Here is a 5436-nt window from a genome sequence, read left to right as displayed (position 1 = left end):
TAGATAAATACAGAGCTTACTTACATTTCCAAATCATCTACGCTTTTGTCCACAAATTCAGATGATCTTGATACCTGAGCTGATCTCAGTTACTTAATGTGGTCAAGCTTAATGAGCTAACTTCTATTTTGGAAATGCTCTAAACTCCAGAAATACTCTTCTATTTTAAGTGAAAACTACCATTCACCTCCCTAGAACTAGAATTAATCAGACATGTCTAAATTTTCCTCTGTAATGAATAAAAAATTGGTTCAGTCTTCAAAACAATTGAGATGAAGCATGTTCTAATGTTACTCTAGAATCTTGGATAATATAGAAGAATAAAATAATTGATTGTGTCAGCACAGGGAAAACTACCTGCTTCAAAAACAAACAGGAAAAGAAGGGCTTTGGAAGATCTGAACCTAACCATAGTATGAGGATTCATAGGAAAGTAGTCTAATGGATGGTTGTTTCTCAAGTACAAAACAAGTATTATTGCTTGTCATTTTTGGAAAACCATTTAGAATGTCAGTTTCCTTAAAATGCTGTTCTGCTGTAGACAGAACATGGCAACAACTTCATTAATCAAAACCAGGAGATGACAGAAAAAAAAATAGCAAACAGACAAAATCCTTTTTAGATCCTGTTCATAGTAAAACTTAGAATGTAAATCTGAGAACTTAGAGTTATTAAATCTCAAGGAACTATTCAGAAGTTAATTATTCACAAAAATGTCTACCATATAATTCATTCAGGACTCTGTTTCAATTGCAAAAAACAGATTTAAAATTACTCAAGGAAAGCACTTTCTTGACCTCTCAAGATTTTTAGCAACTCTTGAAGAGGAAACAATCTCCCAAAAGAGCAAGTTGAAGAATGCCAAGTAAAAGAAGAAGCAAATTTCAAGTATAGTTTGAACTGAGAAATAAAAGCATAAACAGAGCATATGATCAACTATCCTGCATATTATGTAAACAACTAGCAGGACTTGAAATAAAATTAAATTTTTAGCTGCAGAGAAAGTAAAGCCCATCCAGCCCTGCCAATGCTGAATGACTAAGGAGTACACTGCTGCTCTTGTGTACCCACCCAGAATATGGCAATCTTGTATATTTACTAAACATGTTGGTTCTTAGCTTTAATTGTGAATTATTCATGTTTTGTTAATACTAGATTCCCTAGAGTATCTATTTATAGCATGCATGATGAAAATTTTCATTGAATTTAACAACTTTTCTTTATGACTATCAGAATGAGGATTTAATGACAAAACATGCCTCTACTAGTTCTTCCTCCCCACCTCTCTGCAGAAAGCTGAATTTTAACTTTGAGTACATAAGGGAAAATGATAATCCAAAAGATAACTGAACAACAGACTGACAATTTGGAATGGAAAAGAGAACATAATTTAAAAAATATATTGTATCACAGAAACCCTCTCTGTGGGTTTATTTGACTCTAATAGACTTCATATTGCTTCTAGTACCTTAGGTGCAGGTTATAATTCAATTACCATATTCTATTGCCATTTTCTGCACCTCTGAAGAGACTATCTCCTTCGCAATAGCAATTTTACCATTATAATAATAATAAGGAATTTCTAACACTTCATTTCACGGAGTGCTTATACTACTGTTTCCCCGATGTGTGTGTTCTGGGTTATTCTTGAAATTAAGAGAGCTTTTTGTGATGCTCAGAACTGAAGTGAAATAGCAAATCCATTAAGAAGATGATAGGTCTTATTTTGAGTCCTGATTCCGCAAACTGTTCTGCATTTATAAAGCCTTAATCCTCATGCTGTTTTAATCGTTTTATAAGAAAAGTCTAATTTAGTTGGCAAATTATAAAAAAGTGAAATTAATTTGCTGCTTGCCAGTTTCTCATCAGCATTCTACAAGCCTCAATTAAATTAGTATATTAAACATGGGAATGGAAGAGGATATTGCGAATTTAAATATCACAGATTAAGGCAAATTGTACAGTGATGCTATAAAACTCAAAGTATTGATCCAAATACATTAAAAGAAGAATCCTCCCCTATATCAAACAGCATAATAAAGCTGTGGAACTTTCCTGGCTATATAATCACTCTGAAAGTAAGCTGAAGTCATTCAGTAACTCACTAGAATGCAAAGATCATTTCAAAGCATTACATAGAAAAAGAAAATAAAACTCCTATGGTATGAAATGCTTCCAACTCCAAAATTTAAAGCTGCATTTAGATGTAGTTTAACAAATTAAATTATCCCCTTTCATGCATATTTGTAGAACAGTTGAGTTGGTGACAAAATCCTTCCAAATGGCAAATGATACACATTTCAAATAACCTGCCCCTACTTCTATTTACTCTAGAAATATTTCTGAAGTACAGGAAAAAAAAAAGAAAAAAAAGAGTACACAGTAAAGTATGGCCATTCAAGAGCACTCCAACAGTTACTCAGCATCAGGTAACAGGAACTCATAAAGGCAAAGCAACTGAAGCTTCTGGCTGGTCTAGATCATCAGCAGAATGAAAATGGTACAAGAGGTTGCAGAAGGAGCTTTAAAATGACCTGCAGCTTAAATGAGGTGAATGAGCTGATGTAAGCAAGAGTCAAATAAAAAAATGCTACATGCTGACACAAAAACAAATAGATGTGAATCAGCCGTAGCTCTAAGTAGGCTAGAAATTATAAAGGAAGGTATGAAAGAATCTTCTAGCAGGTGGAGGGGAGGAAAACACTTAATGAGTTTTAATAAGAAGAGTGATCGTTTTATCTGCAAGATTATAGAATATGGCTGCTTTGATAACAAGAGACATAATAACATTTTAGGATGTTCCTTTCAATTGTATGCTTTAAGCAATACAAGAAGCACACAATTGGTCTTTAACAGAAATTTTGGTAACATTTCTTACAGACATACATGAAGTAATTGACTATTACCAGGATAGGTTTAAAAAATCAAGTTGGTGGAATACTGTGGAGAGGTTGACTTGACTAGAGTTAAAATTGGTTTAGGGAGTACAGCTTTTAGGCAGATGATAGATTCTCTGGTGTCCAAGAACTCTTTCATGCCTTCCCCCATATTATCTTCATGTAGTGGAATAAAATTGCCCCCAAAACTTGGTGGTAAGAGTTTTTTACCTTCGTAACAACAGCTAGTAGAGTTAGACAAATCCTGTAAGTTTTTAAAATGCCCCTTCCACATAGGAATCAAACCCCTTTCCACATCATAGATTATTTACTCATTACTTTTCCAGATGTCAAGGTTTTCTCTTGCTTTATCAATGTCATACTTCTTTCCCCACTCAAACTCCCCTTTAACCATATCTTACTGAGAGCATTCATTTTTTTCTCACTTCCACTGCTCCCCAAAGTATCTCTTTTTCCACCTCTTCCCCATCTCCTTTCAACACAAGTTATATTTTTCTTCCCTTCCTGAAAAAAACAAGTTTGGCTGTGCCTTTTTATTCTTTTCCCTAAATAACTTCCTTCTGTTTGCTCCTGCCTCTCATAATGAATGCTGTGTGAAAATTTGCAACTCTTTCTTTTCCACAATATGGATTTTGCTCTCTCAACCATGCAATGAACTTTCCTCCTCTCGAAGTACCAAATTTTCCCATTACACTTTTCCATCACTTGTTGTTTCCATACCTAGATTATTCCAGTCTGTCAACATATTTCCCCTTTTAAAATTTCACTGAATTTGTCCCATTTAACATTTCTTTCTCAATTCCACAATCTAAACACTCACCCATTTTTCAGAAGACCATACCAATAGTTGTTGCTTATTTACTGGGAAAATATTTCACATACTAAGGATACTCCCATGGCTAAATAATACAACACCCTCACGCATCAGATAAGCACATAGCACAAGTATCTCAAGAAATTTTAATTTTTAAGAATATTGCAATTCATTTAAAAACAACCTTAAAATCCAGTAACTCTAATTAGAAGAGTGCTTGAAATGGCAGCTTAGTTGTTTCAGATGGCAGTTCTATCAGAATAAAAAAAATTGCATCTACATCTGTACCGAAAATAACCACTATGGAAAAAAAAATTAAAATGAGTTACATCTAGTCAGTTTTAAACAATTTAATAGGAGTATTTCCCGCAATGCTACATACAAGAAACTATTTTAAATAACATTAATACAAACTAAGAAAAGTCAGAGAACCTGAAGTTAGAAAGATTTCATCTTTCTCTCACATAATAAAAGACATAATACATATGATTCATTTAAACAACTGTATTATCATAACTGTAAGAAAAAGCTTAAATAAAAGTGTTTAAATGAAGAAGCTAAAAGTCAGGCATCTATATCCATGTGTAGGCACTGAATAGCTGGTTTAATTTTCAGAACTGCAAACACTTTCAACTTCCACAGGGTTTAAGGTGACCCACACCTATAGAATTCCCATTAACACTTATCCACATAAGTAATTTAATTCATCTGAGTAGGTCCATCAAATTAAAAGGGAGGATTTATAAGCATAAGTCACATGACTAACGTTTACAGGATTACAACATATGCTGATATATGGATTTAATTGTCCAATTTAAGTCTCAAAATGTAAAACTTTCAATCACAACCTTTAAAACATGAGTTGTTTATTTAATTATGCATCTAGGATGCATGCTATAGTCTTTAAAAACATGTGACATGAGGAACTCCCACTAGATTTTAAAAGAGTACTTAGTACATTTTTTCAAAGTCCTCATGATCAATGTATTATTCAAAATATTGAGGTATACAAATAAGATAAATTATTCAGAAGAGTAATTTTCCTTATTGACCATATTACTTCCACAGTTTGAAAGCACAGATTCCTGCTTAGAAATGGGTGACATAAATAGCTCTGAAATTTTAGAAGTTTATGTAACTTCCTAAGTGCCTAAAATGGAAACATTATCTTTTATACCCCAAGTTTTAATCAGGGATCAGAATTTACATTTGAATCAACACCTCTAAATACTTCATAAAAATCAGGACACTGGCCATCACAACACCATTAATACCAGTTAGTTAAACATCTTTTCAGTTGCTAAATGAAAATCCACTTTCCAACACAAGGAGTTTTAATCATTCATCCATTATTATTGATCAGGTCAGTGGCACATTATTTGTCTCTACTATGTTTTTGTTCTAATAAATCACAACAGCAAAATAATTAGGTTGCTCTTTTTAGCACAAAGAAAAAGGGTTCAGTCCTGCAGACACTTCAAGTGTCTAATTGTATAAACACTGATGGTCATATTAGTACACATAAAATAAAACTTGTGACAAAATGCTTACACAATCAGGTTTCAAATCACCATTAGAGTTATTATTGATATCAAGTCTGCAATGGTCAGAGAGCTACAGCACTGAAATTGCAAGACAAGAACATATCATCAACTAATCAGGTAATAATGTCTATCAAACTGAATTCATCTGAGGTCTACTAACCACTTCTGTGGCAAGATGAAA

Source organism: Antrostomus carolinensis, unplaced genomic scaffold, assembly GCF_000700745.2.
Source record: "Antrostomus carolinensis isolate BGI_N321 unplaced genomic scaffold, ASM70074v2 scaffold3807, whole genome shotgun sequence".
NCBI lineage: Eukaryota > Metazoa > Chordata > Aves > Caprimulgiformes > Caprimulgidae > Antrostomus > Antrostomus carolinensis.
Note: the sequence above shows the minus strand (reverse complement) of the source record.